This window comes from Rutidosis leptorrhynchoides, chromosome 4 (assembly GCF_046630445.1).
Source record: "Rutidosis leptorrhynchoides isolate AG116_Rl617_1_P2 chromosome 4, CSIRO_AGI_Rlap_v1, whole genome shotgun sequence".
NCBI classification, from domain to species: domain Eukaryota; kingdom Viridiplantae; phylum Streptophyta; class Magnoliopsida; order Asterales; family Asteraceae; genus Rutidosis; species Rutidosis leptorrhynchoides.
In genome coordinates, this window is record NC_092336.1 from 364,527,234 (window position 1) to 364,549,247 (window position 22,014).

Below are 22,014 nucleotides of genomic sequence, written 5' to 3' on the forward strand. Positions count from 1 at the left end.
CTTCCTTTTAATGAGTAAGTGGTAAGTATAACTTAGGTTCATATTTTTATATGTTTGCTCAGTAATGTAGGACAAAAGTGCCTAAATAGTTAACCCTAGTGAAAAGTGGTGATAGATTAATATTAACTAATGGTAATACAGACTATAAAGATAAAAATGGATAGGTATGAAGAATAGGATACTGATGGATAATTGTTGGAAGATCTTAACCTCCTAGAATAAACACTAAACCTCAATCAACTGGGCTATGAACCTAATTAATTTGTCACTAAGAGTTTAGGCTTTGAAGATTCTGACTAAGTCGAATATCCCTACTCCCAATGTTAACCTTAAAGGGTTTAAACGACCTTATAGATGGAATCCTAGGTACATGAATAAAGTGGAATATCCCTAAAGGAAAGTCTCTACTTTTCTTAATCCTAGTTGGTTTGACTACAATAACATTCCTCCACTTAATAATAAGTTATGCCTTAACATTAATAGATGTGCAATCTTAGATATCCTAAGGTACTGCTAATTGGATTAGAAGTCTCTCCTTTGCGATCACTTATTCAACTCCGGATCATCTTACAACATCTCAGGAACGTTGCTTCTGACGTGAATCATGATTTTGAGTAAGCCAGTGTTCACTGAACTCTATATTGCCTACTCTAATCACAACCTAAATAGGCAGCTCTTCTTTGATGGATAATTGATCAACCATACGTAGGTACTATATCCCTATTGTGACGTTAAGCACACATAACTACTTACCTTGTATCCTAGGGTTGATCAAGTCCTAATACTAAATTATAGCCAAGTGAATAAATGGAAAGGGTGGTCCGTAAATTAAACTTCTAAACCGTCAAGGTTTCAACATAACAATAGAATAAGTTCTAGATAAGATATTCAACATATAACAAACATTTGCAATGGATAGATGCTGATGTGCGTTATATACATCTTTTACCCTGAAAATTTATATATGATTCAAATACTACAAATAAGCACACACAACTAACGAGCACTTAGAACCCGGTTATTATAGCACTTCAATGTAAGTATTCTTATTAAGTTCATCCCAAGAGAGCGGTGCAAGTCAAATATTTGAAACTATCAATTGTCCTAGGGTTTGTTTGATTGGGGGTTTTGATTGATTTTAATTAACAACTAAAACTTGCACAATTCAACAAACTTGAACTTAACGAGTAAACTAGTAGTAAATAACAAGTAACGAAATATAGAGAACTTAAATCAATTAACTAAGTAGTGTTCACTTATCTAATCCTCTCTATGCTTCGATTGCTCCGTTTTACCCAAATTGCTATCACACTAGTTGTTGAACTATTAAATGTTTAGCATTACTACCAAACCTTAATCAAATAACACTCCGCGAATTCACATAAGCATTGTATTCTAAGATCAAGTTAAGCATGATTGGTTATTGAGATTATGTTTGGGTTAAAATCACTTAGAACCCCTAACTATCGAAATCACTTAAGATAATCGGCACTACTATGTTGAGTAAAGGCCAATTGAAAACCAACCTAGATCAAGAACACAATCACTTAAAATTCTTAAGCTAGTTTTCTAGATCACTCAAGGTGTTGAAGCACAAATTTATTCACTTCTCAAATCACTAAGAGAGCTACTCAATCTATGTAATCAAAGTAAAGCCTAAAATAAATGCATAGCAATGGATATTTATCTAACACAATAACACTTGATCATGTAATTCATTCAAAAAATATTATTCGATTGATTTTTTGGGGCAAACACTTGCATTAGAGATTCATAGATAAGCAAACACAAGAGATTTAGCCAATCATGGCTAAAATTACACTAATAATAAGCATTGAAACATAAACAAACATCATCTTAAAGTTATTACAAGTAATTAATTCAAAATATATGAAGAAAAGTGGAGATTACAACCCAAATTCAAAGATGATGAAGATCTAGAGCTAATCTATGATGAATCTTGAGCTAGCTTCCTTCAATCCACCTCAAACACCAATGGATGATGAAATTAGGGTTTTGTAGGTGAAAATCGGACTTAGAATTGCTGCTCTCTCCAAGCTCTCTTCAAAATGACCTAATCTCGTTCCTTTTATAGTGCTAAAAATCTGTGCTGAATTAGCGACAAGAGCGCCGCTTTTAGAGCATGAGCGGCGCTTTTGATCAGGAACAGCGCTTTTGGCTTAATTCAGGGGCGACACTTTTAGATGAGGAGCGCTGCTTTTGCTTCGCTAGGAGCGACGCTTTTGGCAATAGGAACGGCGCTTCTGGCCACTGGTGGAAAATGGAGCAAAAACGTGCATAAGAACGTCACTTTTGTATCAGGTGCGGTGCTTTTGCTCTACAGGAGCGGTGCTCTTATATGAGGAGCGGCACTTTTGATATTGAATTGTGCCTTACCATTTCCTTTACCACTTTTGATCAAGATTTGGTCAATTTTACACCAAATCAAGTCCTTAGTGTAGTGACCCGAACTTTTCCATGTTTATATATATATTAATTGATATTGATATTTACATGACTAAATGTATCCAACTTGTTAAATAATTAAACTTGTTAAGACTTGATTAATTGAAATAGGTTTCATATAGACAATTGACCACCCAAGTTGACCGGTGATTCACGAACGTTAAAACTTGTAAAAACTATATGATGACATATATATGATTATATATATAGTTAACATGATATTATGATAAGTAATTATCTCATTAGGTATTTTAACAATGAGTTATATACATAAAAATGAGACTATTGAATTTAAGAAACTCGAAAACGTTATATATAACGATTATCGTTATATCAAAGTCTTACTAAGTACATATTAATCATATTAAGATATTGATACACTTGGTTAATTATGTTAAATGATAAGTAAATATATCATTAAGTGTATTAACAATGAACTACATATGTAAAAATAAGACTACTAACTTAATGATTTGAAACGTGACATATATGTAGACATTTAACTGTATATATATCATACTAAGATATATTATATATCATAATATCATGATAATGTAACAATTTAACATCTCTTTAGATATAATAAACATTGGTTTAACAACATTTAACATGATCGTTAACTTAAAGGTTTCAAATCAACATTTACATGTAACGACTAACGATGACTTAACGACTCAGTTAAAATGTATATACATGTAGTGTTTTAATATGTATTCATACACTTTTGAAAGACTTCAAGACACTTATCAAAATACTTCTACTTAACAAAAATGCCTACAATTACATCCTTATTCAATTTCATCAACAATTCTACTCGTATGCACCCGTATTCGTACTCGTACAATACACAGCTTTTAGACATATGTACTATTGGTATATAAACTCTAATGATCAGCTCTTAGCAGCCCATGTGAGTCACCTAACACATGTGGGAACCATCATTTGGCAACTAGCATGAAATATCTCATAAAATTACAAAAATATGAGTAATCATTCATGACTTATTTACATGAAAACAAAATTACACATCCTTTATATCTAATCCATATACCAACGACCAAAAACACCCACAAACACTTTCATTCTTCAATTTTCTTCATCTAAGTGATCTCTCTCAAGTTCTATCTTCAAGTTCTAAGTGTTCTTCATAAATTCTATAAGTTCTAGTTTCATAAAATCAAGAATACTTCCAAGTTTGCTAGCTTACTTCCAATCTTGTAAAGTGATCATCCAACCACAAGAAATCTTTCTAATTTACAGTAAGATATCTTTCTAATACAAGGTAATACTCATATTTAAACTTTGGTTCAATTTCTATAACTATAACAATCTTATTTCGAGTGATGATCTTACTTGAATTTGTTTTCGTGTCATGATTCTGCTTCAAGAACTTTCAAGTCATCCAAGGATCCTTTGAAGCTAGATCCATTTTTCTAATTTCTAGTGGTTTTATCCAGAAAACTTTAGGTAGTAATGATGTTCATAACATCATTCGATTCATACATATAAAGCTATCTTATTCGAAGGTTTAAACTTGTAATCACTAGAACATAGTTTAGTTAATTCTAAACTTGTTCGCAAACAAAAGTTAATCCTTCTAACTTGACTTTTAAAATCAACTAAACACATGTTCTATATCTATATGATATGCTAACTTAATGATTTAAAACTTGGAAACACGATGAACACCATAAAATCGGATATACGCCGTCGTAGTGAAACCGGGGGCTGTTTTGGTTTGGATAATTAAAAACTATGATAAACTTTGATTTAAAAGTTGTTCTTCTGGGAAAATGATTTTTCTTATGAACATGAAACTATATCCAAAAATCATGGTTAAACTCAAAGTGGAAGTATGTTTTCCAAAATGTTCATCTAGACGTCGTTCTTTCGACTGAAATGACTACCTTTACAAAAACGACTTGTAACCTGTAATTCCGACTATAAACTTATACTTTTTCTGTATAGATTCATAAATTTAACTTCAATATGAAACCATAGCAATTTGATTCACTCAAAACGGATTTAAAATGAAGAAGTTATGGGTAAAACAAGATTGGTTATTTTTGCTTGTTGTAACTACGTGAAAATTGGTAAAAAAATATATTTTAATCATATCCTAGCTAACTTATATTGTATTATACATGTATTCTAATATATTATGTAATCTTGGGATACCATAGACATGTATGCAAATGTTTTGACATATCATATCGACCCATCTATATATATTATTTGGAACAACCATAGACACTCTATATGCAGTAATGTTGGAGTTAGCTATACAAGGTTGAGGTTGATTCCAAAAATATATATAGTTTGAGTTGTGATCTAGCCTGAGACGTGTATACACACTTGGTCGTGGATTGATTCAAGATAATATATATCGATTTATTTCTTTACATCTAATTATGGACAACTAGTTGTAGGTTAGTAACAAGGACAGCTGACTTAATAAACTTAAAACAGTAAAACGTATTAAAAATGTTATAAATATATTTTGAACATACTTTGATATATATGTACATATTTGTTATAGGTTCGTGAATCGACCAGTGGCCAAGTCTTACTTCCCGACGAAGTAAAAATCTGTGAAAGTGAGTTATGGTCCCACTTTTAAAATATAATATTTTTGGGATGCGAATACATGCAGGTTTTATAAATGATTTACAAAATAGACACAAGTACGTGAAACTACATTCTATGGTTGAATTATTGAAATCGAATATGCCCTTTTTTATTAAGTCTGGTAATCTAAGAATTAGGGAACAGACACCCTAATTGACGCGAATCCTAAAGATAGATCTATTGGGCCTAACAAACCCCATCCAAAGTACTGGATGCTTTAGTACTTCGAAATTTATATCATATCCGAAGGGTGTCCCGGAATGATGGGGATATTCTTATATATGCATCTTGTTAATGTCGATTACCAGGTGTTCACCATATGAATGATTTTTATCTCTATGTATGGGATGTGTATTGAAATATGAAATCTTGTGGTCTATTGTTACGATTTGATATATATAGGTTAAACCTATAACTCACCAACATTTTTGTTGACGTTTAAAGTATGTTTATTCTCAGGTGAATACTAAGAGCTTCCGCTGTTGCATACTAAAATAAGGACAAGATTTGGAGTCCATGTTTGTATGATATTGTGTAAAAACTGCATTCAAGAAACATATGTCGATGTAATATATTTCTATTGTAAACTATTATGTAATGGTCGTGTGTAAACAGTATATTTTAGATTATCATTATTTGATAATCTACGTAATGTTTTAAAACCTTTATTGATAAAATGAAGGTTATGGTTGTTTTAAAAATGAATACAGTCTTTGAAAAACGTCTCATATAGAGGTCAAAACCTCGCAACGAAATCAATTAATATGGAACGTTTATAATCAATATTAACGGGACATTTCAGTTGGTCTCCGAGCGTTGGTCTTAGAGAACCAGAAAATTGCATTAGTGTGTCTTACCGAGTTTGTTAGGATGCATTAGTGAGTCTGGACTTCGACCGTGTTTTTCTTCAAAAACGATTGCTTAACATTTTTTGTTGGAAACTATATATTATTAACATGTACATATTATGTGATATATTAATCTCTTAACGTGTTTGATATTGTGTGATAGATGTCTACCTCTAGTACAAATCCCATTGATTCACCTAATAATAATGAAGAGTCGAATATATCTTGGGAAGATTCACAAATTCCCGAAGAGGAACCGGAATAAGAAGAACCGGAAGAGGAGGAACCGGAAGAAGATGAACCAGAAGAGGAGGAATCGGAAGAGGAGGAACCAGAAGAAGAGGTTCCAGAGGAAGAAATATTGATACCTATATTAAATCGATTAAATAAAAGAAAATCCTCAACCAACAGACCAAATTTAATAATGGTCAATGGTGTTTCCGCCGAGGAAGCAAAATATTGGGAAGATTACCAATTTTCCGATGAAACGAATCCCGATGAGGATTCCGATGATGTTATAGAAATTACCTCGACCCAATTTAATAAAGCGAAAGAAAATAATAAGGGAAAAGGTATAAAAATAGAGAAACCCGATTCCAACCCCGATGAACTTTATATGTATCGACAACATCCGTATTTCCTAAAATGTAACAATGACCCGGGAACCTCTAAACCACCAGGTTTTTCTAAACCAATGTCTAAAATGACGACTCGTATTAGAGGAATATCATATATCCATAGAAGATTAGGAAAAAGAACCAAGTTCGAAGAAGAAGAAACCAGTTATTCAGATTAGAGGGTTGTAATCATGTTGTGTATTATATGTATTGTAGTGTGCTTGTACTTTTATGTTCTATGTAAAAATTGCTTGTATTGTTTGTTAATTATCTTTTATGAATCTAACCCTCGTCTATTTTTACAGTATAAAAACACAAAATGGACGTTAAGGGTAGACAACTGAATATTTTAGAAGACCTACCAGAGGATATGATTGAGGAAATCTTGTCTAGAGTCAGTCAGAATTCATCAACACATTTAGTTATGGCGAAATTAACTTGTCAAACATTTGAAAGACTTTCCAGAAATGCCTTAGTTTATAAAAGGATTTCCTTTGATATGTGGGGTATATCACATTGGGGAGACTTTAAGTTACGTCGTGTTTTCTTTAAAGCGTTAAATGCGGGGAACCCAAATGCAATTTTACGCTACGGGTTAAGAACCTATTTTGACTCAACATATCCCAACATAGGATTTCGTGAACTAGAAAGAGCTTCTAACATGCAACATAAAGAAGCATGTTATGCTTACGGGTTAGTGATGTTCGCTTCTTACCAAAGTGAGAAAAAGAACATTGGATTGCAACTTTTAAATAAAACCTTCCCACAAGTGACGGATTCAGTAGTTGAGGTGAGAAACAAGGTTTTTAGATTATTACGGGGCTGTTGGACATTACGAAACCCTCGTCCTTTTGACGACATTACAACATGCTGCCTAGCTAATGGTCATAACAGTTATTTCCCACAAGACCAAGGATGGGAAGTCGTCTTAGTAAAACCAGAATGCATGACTTGTTTCTGGACTTATGAATTACGTGTCTTTATTTCCTTTGCTGAACAACTAGCGTATTAACTAGATTTATCTTCAAAACTGTCCTGTATCATAGTGTACTATATTTCATGTTATATGTAATATAGCGAAGTTGTGAGTTTGAAGAATATTTGTATGTGATATGTTATTATAATCAGTTTTTCATATGAAATTGTAGTAGTTGAATTGTATATTAGCTACTAAGTATGAAGTTAACGGGTAGGTAGTACCCGAATTTAAAATTATAAAACGCTAATATGAAGAAAAAGCTTTTATAAATGAGTTCATATTATGCTACGAGATACTATTGACTACTCTTAATATTCTGTATGATTAAATTGTTTCATTTGACAATTTTGAAGGAAATGGCACCGACTACTCGACACACCTTGAATATGAGCGAAGAGGAATTTTGTGCCTTTCTTGCTTCAAACATAGCCGCAGTACAGGCCGCGCTACATACCAACAATAACTCTGAATCTAGCAATACAGCTAACGGCACAAGAAATAGTGTAGGATGCTCCTACAAGGAATTCACTGCTTGCAAACCTTCAGAATTTGATGGGATCGAAGGACCAATCGGATTGAAACGGTGGACCGAGAAAGTTGAATCGGTGTTTGCCATAAGTAAGTGTGCTGAAGGAGACAAAGTGAAGTACGCTACGCATACCTTCACAGGTATTGCGTTAACATGGTGGAATACCTATCTAGAGCAAGTGGGACAAGATGCTGCTTACGCGCTACCGTGGTCAGCATTCAAGCACTTGATGAACGAGAAGTACCGTCCCAGAACCGAGGTCAATAAGCTCAAGTCAGAACTTAGAGTGTTACGAACACAGGGATTCGATATTACTTCGTACGAAAGACGATTCACAGAATTGTGCCTATTGTGTCCGAGAGCGTTCGAAGATGAGGAAGAGAAGATCGACGCGTTTTTGAAAGGGTTACCGCGAGAATCCAAGAAGATATAAGTTCACACGCGCCTGCCTCCATACAAAAGGCATGTAGAATGGCTCACAAACTAGTGAACCAGATTGAGGGAAGAATTAAAGAACAGGCGGCCGAAGAGGCCAACGTGAAGTTAGTCAAAAGAAAGTGGGAGAAAAACAGTGATAAGAGTCACCAAAACAACAACAACTATCCCAATAATCGCAACATCAATCGCAACTACAACAAACGGCACAACAATAACAAAAACAACAACAACAACAACAACTACAACAATCATCCCAACAACAATAATAACCGCAACAACAACAACAATCAGAAGCAGCTATGCCAAAGGTGTGAAAAGTATCACTCGGGGTTTTGCACCAAATTTTGCAACAAGTGTAAAAGAAATGGTCATAGCGCGGCGAAGTGTGAGGTCTACGGACCAGGGGTTAACAGAACGACAGGAACAAATGGTGTCAGAACGAGTAATGACAGAGCAAGTAGTGTCGGAGCAAGTTATGCCAATGTAGTATGTTATAAATGTGGAAAACCGGGCCACATTATTAGAAATTTCCCGAACCAGGAGAAAACGAATGGACAAGGCCGCAGAAGAGTTTTCAATATTAATGTGGCAGAGGCACAGGAAGACCCGGAGCTTGTTACGGGTATGTTTCTTATTGACAATAAATCTGCTTACGTTTTATTTGATTCGGGTGCGGATAGAAGCTATATGAGTAGAGATTTTTGTGCTAAATTAAGTTGTCCATTGACGCCGTTGGATAGTAAATTTTTACTCGAATTAGCAAATGGTAAATTAATTTCAGCAGATAATATATGTCGGGAGAGAGAAATTAAACTGGGGGATGAAACGTTTAAAATTGATTTAATACCAGTCGAGTTAGGGAGTTTTGATGTAATAATTGGCATGGACTGGTTGAAAAAGGTGAGAGTAGAGGTCGTTTGTTACAAAAATGTGATTCACATTATGCGTGAAAAAGGAAAGCCTTTAATGGTGTACGGAGAAAAGAACAACGCGAAATTAAATCTTATTAGTACTTTGAAGGCGCAAAAACTAATAAGAAAATGTTGTTACGTCATTCTAGCGCACATCGCGGAAGTTAAACCTGAAGAAAAGAACATCAGTGATGTTCCCATCGCAAAAGAATTTCCCGATGTATTTTCGAAAGAATTACCGGGATTACCCCCACATCGATTCCTTGAATTTCAAATAGACCTTGTACCGGGAGCTGCACCAATAGCTCGTGCTCCATACAGACTCGAATCCAGCGAAATGAAGGAACTTCAGAGCCAATTACAAGAACTTTAGAGCATGGTTTCATTCGACCAAGCACATCACCGTGGGGAGCTCCTGTTTTGTTTGTCAAAAAGAAGGATGGTACATTTAGGTTGTGTATTGACTACAGAGAGTTGAATAAACTTACCATCAAAAACCGTTATCCACTGCCGAGAATTGACGACTTATTTGATCAACTACAAGGCTCGTTGGTTTATTCAAAAATTGATTTACGTTCTGGATATCATCAAATGCGAGTAAAGGAGGATGATATTCCAAAAACTGCTTTTAGGACGCGTTATGGTCATTACGAGTTTATGGTTATGCTGTTTGGATTGACTAACACACCAGCTGTGTTCATGGACCTTATGAACCGAGTGTGTAGGCCATATCTTGAAAAGTTTTTCATTGTTTTCATCAATGACATACTTATTTACTCAAAGAATGATCAAGAGCACGAAGAACATTTGAGAAAAGTGCTACGAGTATTGAGGAAAGAATAATTGTACGCTAAGTTTTCAAAGTGTGCATTTTGGTTGGAAGAAGTTCAATTCCTCGGTCACATAGTGAACAAAGAAGGTATCCAGGTGGACCCGACAAAGATCGAAACCGTTGAAAAGTGAGAAACCCCAAAAACTCCGAAGCATATACGTTAATTTTTAGGATTGGCTGGTTACTACAGAAGATTCATCCAAGATTTCTCCAAAATAGCAAAACCCTTGACTGCATTAACGCATAAAGGGAAGAAATTTGAATGGAAGGATGAACAAGAGAAGGCGTTTCAGTTATTGAAGAAAAAGCTAACTACGGCACCTATATTGTCATTGCCTGAAGGGAATGATGATTTTGTGATTTATTGTGACGCATCAAAGCAAGGTCTCGGTTGTGTATTAATGCAATGAACGAAGGTGATTGCCTATGCGTCTAGAAAATTGAAGATTCACGAGCAAAATTATACAACTCACGATTTGGAATTGGGTGCTGTTGTTTTTGCATTAAAGACTTGGAGGCATTATTTATATGGGGTCAAAAGTATTATATATACCGACCACAAAAGTCTCCAACATATATTTAATCAGAAGCAACTGAATATGAGACAGCGCAGGTGGATTGAATTGTTGAATGATTACGACTTTGAGGTTCGTTACCACCTATGGAAGGCAAATGTAGTAGCCGACGCTTTGAGTAGAAAGGACAGAGAACCCATTCGAGTAAAATCTATGAATATAATGATTCACACTAACCTTACTACTCAAATAAAGGAGGCGCAACAAGGAGTTTTAAAAGAGGAAAATTTAAAGGATGAAATACCCAAAGGATCGGAGAAGCATCTTAATATTCGGGAAGATGGAACCTGGTATAGGGCTGAAAGAATTTGGGTACCAAAATTTGGAGATATGAGAGAAATGGTACTTAGAGAAGCTCATAAAACCAGATACTCAATACACCCTGGAACGGGGAAGATGTACAAGGATCTTAAGAAACATTTTTGGAGGCTAGGTATGAAAGCCGATGTTGCTAAATACGTAGGGGAATGTTTGATGTGTTCTAAGGTCAAAGCGGAGCATCAGAAACCATCAGGTCTACTTCAACAACCCAAAATCCCAGAATGGAAATGGGAAAACATTATCATGGATTTCATCACTAAATTTCCAAGGACTGCAAGTGGTTTTGATACTATTTGGGTAATAGTTGACCATCTCACCAAATCAGCACACTTCCTGCCAATAAGAGAAGATGACAGATGGAGAAGTTAGCATGACTGTATTTGAAGGAAGTCGTCTCCAGACATGGAATACCAATCTCTATTATCTCTGATAGGGATGGCAGATTTATTTCAAGATTCTGGCAGACATTACAGCAAGCATTAGGAACTCGTCTAGACATGAGTACTGCCTATCATCCACAAATTGATGGGCAGAGCGAAAGGACGATACAAACACTTGAAGACATGCTACGAGCATGTGTTATTGATTTCGAAAACAGTTGGGATCGACACCTACCGTTAGCAGAATTTTCCTACAACAACAGTTATCATTCTAGTATTGAGATGGCGCTGTTTGAGGCACTTTATGGTAAAAGTGCAGGTCTCCGATTTGTTGGAATGAAGTGGGGGATAGACAGATTACGGGTCCGAAGATAATACAAGAAACTACCGAGAAAATCATCCAAATTCAACAACGATTGAAAACCGCCCAGAGTCGACAAAAGAGCTACGCGGACAGTAAAAGAAAAGATATAGAGTTTGAAATTGGAGAAATGGTCATGCTTAAGGTTTCACCTTGGAAAGGCGTTGTTCGATTTGGTAAACGGGGGAAACTAAATCCAAGGTACATTGGACCATTCAAGATTATAGATCGTGTCGAACCAGTAGCTTACCAACTTGAGCTACCTCAACAACTCGCGGCTGTACATAACACTTTCCACGTCTCGAATTTGAGGAAATATTTTGCTAAAGAAGATCTCACTATTCCGTTGGACGAAATCCAAATCAATGAAAAACTTCAATTCACTGAAGAACCCGTCGAAATAATGGATCGTGAGGTTAAGAGACTTAAGCAAAACAAGATACTGATTGTTAAGATTCTATGGAATACTCGTAGAGGACCCGAGTTCACCTGGGAGCATGAAGATTATATGAAGAATAAATACCCGCATCTATTTCCAGAAGATTCGTCAACACCTTCAACAGCTTAAAATTTCGGGACGAAATTTATTTAACGGGTAGGTACTGTAGTGACCCGAACTTTTCCATGTTTATATATATTAATTGAGATTGATATTTACATGACTAAATGTATCCAACATGTTAAGCAATCAAACTTGTTAAGACTTGATTAATTGAAATAGGTTTCATATAGACAATTGACCACCCAAGTTGACCGGAGATTCACGAACGTTAAAACTTGTAAAAACTATATGATGACATATATATGATTATATATATAGTTAACATGATATTATGATAAGTAAGTATCTCATTAGGTATTTTAACAATGAGTTATATACATAAAAATGAGACTATTGAATTTAAGAAACTCGAAAACGTTATATATAACGATTATCGTTATATCAAAGTCTTACTAAGTACATATGAATCATATTAAGATATTGATACACTTGGTTAATTATGTTAAATGATAAGTAAATATATCATTAAGTGTATTAACAATGAACTACATACGTAAAAATAAGACTACTAACTTAATGATTTCGAAACGAGACATATATGTAACGATTATTGTTGTAACGACATTTAACTGTATATATATCATACTAAGATATATTATATATCATAATATCATGATAATGTAACAATTTAACATCTCTTTAGATATAATAAATATTGGGTTAACAACATTTAACATGATCGTTAACTTAAAGGTTTCAAATCAACATTTACATGTAACGACTAACGATGACTTAACGACTCAGTTAAAATGTATATACATGTAGTGTTTTAATATGTATTCATACACTTTTGAAAGACTTCAAGACACTTATCAAAATACTTCTACTTAACAAAAATGATTACAATTACATCCTCGTTCAATTTCATCAACAATTCTACTCGTATGCACCCGTATTCGTACTCGTACAATACACAGCTTTTAGACATATGTATTATTGGTATATACACTCTAATGATCAGCTCTTAGCAGCCCATGTGAGTCACCTAACACATGTGGGAACCATCATTTGGCAACTAGCATGAAATATCTCATAAAATTACAAAAATATGAGTAATCATTCATGACTTATTTACATGAAAACAAAATTACACATCCTTTGTATCTAATCCATATACCAACGACCAAAAACACCTACAAACACTTTCATTCTTCAATTTTCTTCATCTAAGTGATCTCTCTCAAGTTCTATCTTCAAGTTCTAAGTGTTCTTCATAAATTCTATAAGTTCTAGTTTCATAAAATCAAGAATACTTCCAAGTTTGCTAGCTTACTTCCAATCTTGTAAAGTGATCATCCAACCACAAGAAATCTTTCTTATTTACAGTAAGATATCTTTCTAATAGAAGGTAATACTCATATTTAAACTTTGGTTCAATTTCTATAACTATAACAATCTTATTTCGAGTGATGATCTTACTTGAATTTGTTTTCGTGTCATGATTCTGCTTCAAGAACTTTCAAGCCATCCAAGGATCCTTTGAAGCTAGATCTATTTTTCTAATTTCTAGTGGTTTTATCCAGAAAACTTGAGGTAGTAATGATGTTCATAACATCATTCAATTCATACATATAAAGCTATCTTATTCGAAGGTTTAAACTTGTAATCACTAGAACATAGTTTAGTTAATTCTAAACTTGTTCGCAAACAAAAGTTAATCCTTCTAACTTGACTTTTAAAATCAACTAAAAACATGTTCTATATCTATATTATATGATAACTTAATGATTTAAAACTTAGAAACACGATGAACACCATAAAATCGGATATACGCCGTCGTAGTGAAATCGGGGGCTGTTTTGGTTTGAATAATTAAAAACTATGATAAACTTTTATTTAAAAGTTGTTCTTCTAGGAAAATGATTTTTCTTATGAACATGAAACTATATCCAAAAATCATGGTTAAACTCAAAGTGGAAGTATGTTTTCCAAAATGGTCATCTAGACGTCGTTCTTTCGACTGAAATGACTATCTTCAGAAAAATGACTTGTAACCTGTAATTCAAACTATAAACTTATACTTTTTCTGTATAGATTCATAAAGTTAAGTTCAATATGAAATCATAGCAATTTGATTCACTCAAAACGGATTTAAAATGAAGAAGTTATGGATAAAACAAGATTGGTTATTTTTGCTTGTTGTAACTACGTGAAAATTGGTAACAAATCTATATTAATCATATCCTAGCTAACTTTTATTGTATTATAAATGTATTCTAATATATTATGTAATCTTAGGATACCATAGACACGTATGCAAAGGTTTTGACATATCATATCGACCATCTATATATATTATTTGGAATAACCATAGACACTCTATATGCAGTAATGTTGGAGTTAGCTATAAAAGGTTGAAGTTGATTCCAAAAATATATATAGTTTGAGTTGTGATCTAGCCTGAGATGTGCATACACTGGGTCGTGGATTGATTCAAGATAATATATATCGATTTATTTCTGTACATCTAATTATGGACAACTAGTTTTAGGTTACTAACAAGGACAGCTGACTTAATAAACTTAAAACAGTAAAAAGTATTAAAAATGTTATAAATATATTTTGAACATACTTTGATATATATGTACATATTTGTTATAGGTTCATGAATCGACCAGTGGCCAAGTCTTACTTCCCGCGAAGTAAAAATCTGTGAAAGTGAGTTATGGTCCCACTTTTAAAATCTAATATTTTTGGGATGAGAATACATGCAGGTTTTATAAATGATTTACAAAATAGACACAAGTACGTAAAACTACATTCTATGGTTGAATTATCGAAATCGAATATGCCCTTTTTTATTAAGTCTGGTAATCTAAGAATTAGGGAACAGACACCCTAATTGACACGAATCCTAAAGATAGATCTATTGGGCCTAACAAACCCCATTCAAAGTACCGGATGCTTTAGTACTTCAAAATTTATATCATATCCGAAGGGTGTCCCTGAATGATGGGGATATTCTTATATATGCATCTTGTTAATGTCGGTTACCAGGTGTTCACCATATGAATGATTTTTATCTCTATGTATGGGATGTGTATTGAAATATGAAATCTTGTGGTCTATTGTTACGATTTGATATATATAGGTTAAACCTATAACTCACCAACATTTTTGTTGACGTTTAAAGCATGTTTATTCTCAGGTGAATACTAAGAGCTTCCGCTGTTGCATACTAAAATAAGGACAAGATTTGGAGTCCATGTTTGTATGATATTGTGTAAAAACTGCATTCAAGAAACATATGTCAATGTAATATATTTCTATTGTAAACCATTATGTAATGGTCGTGTGTAAACAGTATATTTTAGATTATCATAATTTGATAATCTACGTAATGTTTTTAAAACCTTTATTGATAAAATAAAGGTTATGGTTGTTTTAAAAATGAATGTAGTCTTTGAAAAACGTCTCATATAGAGGTCAAAACCTCGCAACGAAATCAATTAATATGGAACGTTTATAATCAATATTAACAGGACATTTCACTTAGCACCCAAATTACCATTTAGCTCATAAGCAAACCAAATGGGCTCCATAATCATCACAAATCGAACAAAGTGAGGGAGATATCGCGAGATAAAACATGTATAATTAGAGCGATATCAAACCCTTACCTTTGAAACTTGCTTGTCCTCAAGCAAGCAAATCAACAAAAAAAGCTTTGGAGATAGAAAACAAATAGGTGATCAAAGCCAAAGTTCAAAAAGTTTGGGCACAAATTTATACCTTTCATGAATATGCACTTGATGGCTAGTGTGACCTCCAAAAACTAGCACTTGCTTATGACCAAGCACAAACATCGTCTTCTCTTCTTCTTCTACTACTAGCACAAGCTCAAGGTAAGCTTCAAATAATATCTTCTAGCATAGCTTCAAGTCTTCAATCCTCAAACATCAACACAATTACATTTCAAGTATAAGTCTACCCGAATCAATCATTCCCTGGTCAAAGTCAAATCCATCTTCGAAAAGGTCATCAAGCATCAATCAATAAGCATCAAATCTTCACAAACTCAACTTAGACCTCCTTGACCTTGACCAATAATGTAGGATTCACGGGATAGCCATTAACTCATTAAAACATAATTAGCCAAATCTCCAAATTATTCACAACCTACTCAAACTTAAGTAAATAAACCCAAGGTGTACCCAAAATGATCACCAATGCACCCCAAATGGATAAGGGCCATGAATATCATACAAATCATCACTCAGAAAGAAATACATCATGTGGAGTATACGCTTCCAAAAAGAAAGCTCACCTCATCAACCCGCGATGTCTATCCCTCTTCCACCTCCATGCCCCCAAAACACCTACGATCGTCAATTCCAAATTATAATCGTCAATTCCAATTCGTCAATTCCAAATTTAAGGTTAAGGTGGGTGTGCCAAAGGTAAGGGACTAGGTACCCTACCTTTATTGGTCAACCCGGGCTCGGGATAACCGGCACTCATCAAGCTTTCTATCACAACTCTTTGGTTTCTCTCATATTAGGGCGAAAGCATTGACGGAGGTTCGTGGAATTAGGGCTCCATGTGGCTAAATAAGAGAGTCCATCAATTCCAAAATTTGAAGCACTAGGAAGACTTTAACTTCCTTAAAAAGGGCCGAACTTGACTTGAGAGACTTTACTCCCAAGCTTGGAACATAACATAACTTGGAAGACTTTACTTCCAAGTTTGGAGGACTTGATTTCCAAATTTAGACATTGGGAGGACTCGACTCTCCCGGGAGTGTTAAAGCTTGAAGCTTTTATTCACTCATCTACTTCCCACATAACAAGCTTTTATGCTTATATTGAGAAAAGGTAGGAAGTAGTTACTACCTTTCTGTTAGTTGATTGCACAAGTATGCCATAGCTTTTGGCTATGGCGTGTGTTGTCTAGCAACACTAGCACGAAGCCATTGCTCTTCATCAAGAAGATAGCACACCGTGAAGCTCGGTGGCTCCTCTTCCTACGGTATGATACATCAGTTGAAACATCGTGAAATGATGAGACAACTAATGTCAATATAAAATGGTGTGGATTAGGAAGTCTCCCACACCAAGTAAAACGAAATTCGGGAGACTTGACTCTGTATAATGGATGGACTCGATTCTTCCGGAAGTGTTAAAGCACAATGCTTTAAACACTTGGTTTTGGTGCAACATGCGTGAAAGCCTTTAACTTTCAAGCACAAGTTTGATTTTTCTCAAGATTTTATCATTTTAGCACAAAATCATATGAAAAGTGAAAGACTTTACTTTCACTTTGTCAATTGAAGAATGAAACAAAAATTTTGCAAATTTTTACAAGTTTAACCATTTTAGTGATTATGATATGAATTAATGTAATGGTTAAAAACTTGTTCCAAAAATTGATCAACATTGCAAGCTTTAATCTTTGTAGTGTATGTGATACGTTTTCCTGAAAAAGCTCAAAATGACCCGATATTTTAACTCTCCCCCATACATTTAGTTTGATGCAATGCCCTCATTGCATTAAAATGATAGAACAAGTAAAAATGAAGGGCATTTTGAAAATACGACAGATAAGAGAAAAGAAAGTAAGAACCGGATTCGATCAAATGATCTTTGTTGTCACCATTCGGATAAATGTGTTCACCAAAGAATGCAAGTCGATGAGCTTGACACCTGAACTTATTTATAACGACCCTCATTTTTTCCATTCTATATTTTTCCAATATTAAAAGCCCAAACAATATAATTAAAACTTAATGATTAAACTTTAATCAACAATTGTTAAGTGTTAAGAGTTAGAAAACATATTAATTAACTTTGTACAAAAATTGACAAGTTAATAAAAGATGAAAATAATAAACTGTTAGTCGACACTCACTGCTAATTAAAATTTATGCATTTATGTAATAAATAAAAAGTGACATTTATATAAATAATAAAACAATTGGGAACTAAATATATACAAGTCATGAATTAGTAAAAAGAAAATAATACTTATCATGTAGTAAATGTAAAAATAATAATAATAATAATAATAATAATAATAATGAGACTAAAAAAATCTTACATCCTTATGTTGACTAAAAATAAAGTGTAAACTAGTACATCCTTATGTTGACTAATTATAAACTAGTACCACCTATTGTTGACTAAAAATTATAAAACAAAATAAAATCATTAATTAGAACATCCTTATGTTGACTAACACTCTAATACTTGCACTATATAAACACCTAGTTTCTCATTCACAAATCACACCAAAATCCTCTCTCAAAAACAATCTCTCCCTCTCCCTCTCTTGTGGTATTCGGATCTTCAAGCTTGTTCTTCGTGTTCTTCAAGAATCTTCAAGGAGTTCTTCAAGATTTTCAAGGCTTTGATCTTCCATCTTCATCGTGTTCATCTTTTCTTTGTTAATTATCTTGAATCTTCAAAGGTATAACATAAACCCTAAACTATTTACATAAACTTTGATCTTTGATAATTCATATTCATATTATAAACTTGTTATTCATAAGTATATACATAAACACACCTAGATTTATATATACATATATACATGTAAAAAAAATATTTATATATATATATATATATATATATATATATATATATATATATATATATATATATATATATATATATATATACATATATATACGAATTATATATACATATACATATTAAAACCTTAAACCCTAATTACACCTAAACTATAATTCTTAAACCCTAATTAATTAAACTCTAAACATTTATGAAACCCTAGGACATTAATTACTAAACCCTAGTTATTAATTACTACTTTAATTAACTAACCCTAATTAATGAAACCCTAATACTACTTATACTAGTACTTAACATGTATATACTATTACTATTACTAGCACCTATAACCTACTAATTATATTGTAGCACAAAAACATTTTGGGATATGTATTAGAGATGTATAGATCTTCGAACTTTCTTGATGAATGGTTTCTACGAGATTCTAGGCAGAGGGTTTGGATTTCCGATTTAAAGGGTCCTATGGCTCAAGCCCCTAGATCTAAATTAGCCATTCGAAGGGAAAGGGGTGATTGGAAGCTTATCTAATACGGCAAGTATCCTAAAATGGAAACACTCATAAAAGTAGAAACTCTCTAGTCATAGAAACTTAGTAAAATAAGAAACTTTCTAAAAATAGAAACTTTATAAAAATAGTAACTTACTAGGAATAGAAACTTAGTAAAACAAACTATACTTAAACACATACTTAAACTTAAACATGGGCAAAACACTTAACTACTCTTAAATGTCAATAGGTTGACTTTCCTGCTCACTCGTTCAACTCTCTATTCCGAGGAATAACTCTCTCTACTTACTAAGGTGAATTCATAGCCCCACTCTTTATTGCTAGCAAACTTATTTAACTTATTTGGGGTGAGACACATGCTGCTTTTACTATTTACAATTTAAATACAAGTACCAACTATTAAACTGTGATATGTTGGGCTATGACCAGCAAGTCCCAACCGACAAGTATAAATGATAACTTGTTACGGGGCAAACTTGAAAGTCAAGTCTAAATATCAGTACTTACACGTATCTACTATTAAACTGTGATATGTTGGGCTATGACCAGCAAGCCCCCAACCGACAAGTATAAACGATAACTTGACACGGGGTAAACTTGAAAGTCTAGTCTAAATATCAGTACCAACTGTTAAAACTATGCTATACCCTGCTATGTCCGACTAAGTCCCTACAGTGATATTTTTAAGTGCTGCGGCATGCTTATTTATTGGGGGTAGGCCTATCGGGAGTAACGTCCCCGATACATTTGACTAAGTCTTTGTATTACTTGATAATGAAATTAAACCGACAAGGACAGACACAACTTGTCATGGGGCAAACTTGAATGTTTAGTCTAAATATCACGCACTGGCATAACTTTTGGATCTGCGAGATCTACTTTTTGATCCTGCGGGAGATCAACTTTACAACTAAATCTTGTGGTCTAAAAACAACGATAACTACTTTTGTTAAACCTATGAACTTCACTCAACCTTTTTGGTTGACACTTTAGCATGTTTTGTCTCAGGTGCTGTTTGATTCAAGCTTTCTTATCTACTACTTATGTGATGCTACTTGGACTTAGGATCAAGAGATATCGCATTTATTACTTCTGCATATGAACAATTACTTTATCGTTATTTCCATTATTGTAACGACATTTCATTTTCCGCTGCGTACTCAATAAAGTTAAATTTTATCATTTAGTATTGTTCTCGTATTATAATATGTTGGTTTATTTGATATTAGTAACGTTTCTTCCAGACCCTATTGGGAGGACGTTAAAGATTGGTATCAGAGCATAACCAGACTGTTATAGAGAACCAGGATTGCAATTTTATGTGTGCCTTACTTGCTAGCTAGGGTGCCTTAGCAATCTAGGAAACTATAACCTTTCCTGCCTTACACTTAAAGCACTTAGGATTGCCTTATAATCTTAACAATCATGCTTTACCAAACTTGACTTAAAGATTCTAATCAAAGTCTCTTTCCTAATGTAGGACTACAACTTTTCTTGACCATAGTGCCTTTAATTGTTGCCTTTAACTGTTAAATGCTACACTATACTTTATAAACTTTACTTATCTTAGAATGACGAGCTAATCTAAGAACTCTGCTCACTTTCCTGAGTACTATCCAATTACACCACCGCATCTAAATGCGACACAATGATTTCAGAAATTCTTGACATTCATAAGTCATCTATCATGGTTATGTGTATTACATATGTATTACATGAAATATTATCCATGATTTTGAAACTCTTATAATTGTTACTACTCACACACAAACGTATATAACTCCCTGTTATATCACGTACCTATATGCCTTATGCCTTTATGCATCGGTTTATGAATCGAAAAATGTCATTGGGTTATCACAGTATACGAATTGAAAGTCTTTAATCAAAAGATTATTAGATTACATACTTATCACTTTATGATCTCGACACGTCATACTGCCATTATTAAAGTATAGACACATCATATCTTATTATATCTTATCGTATCTATCCCAATAGATTTTGTCTAACACTTTTCCTAAATTCCCTCCGTAAATTACGGAAATCTTTTTGCTATATACACGTATTCGAGGAGACGAATATATCATCCAGTATTCAACACTAATCTCATATCAAAAACCCTAATTCCAAACACATAATATGGATTCCTCGAACTCTTCGAGCTCCAATGGCAGCGTAACCAGAATGAACCAACCAATCAGCCATCATCTATTTTGGATGAATTGGGGATGGGTTCGTAGTAAACTTAATCAATGGAGACAAGAAGAAGGTGATCCCTTCCACCAACCGAATTCACCTCTTGGTGAAGAACCTGAAGCACTTACTGGCGAACCCGTTCGGAACACTATTTTCACCCTCATTTCCAGGATATCCAGTCACGAATATATAATATCTAAAATTTTAGATCTTATTCATCCACTTGTCCGAACCGCCAATCATCCCGGAATAATAGAAGAAGTCAACGAGCTTCGCGCTCGAGTAGTGGCTCTGGAGAATATGGTGCGAAACCTACGAACACCAGCAGCA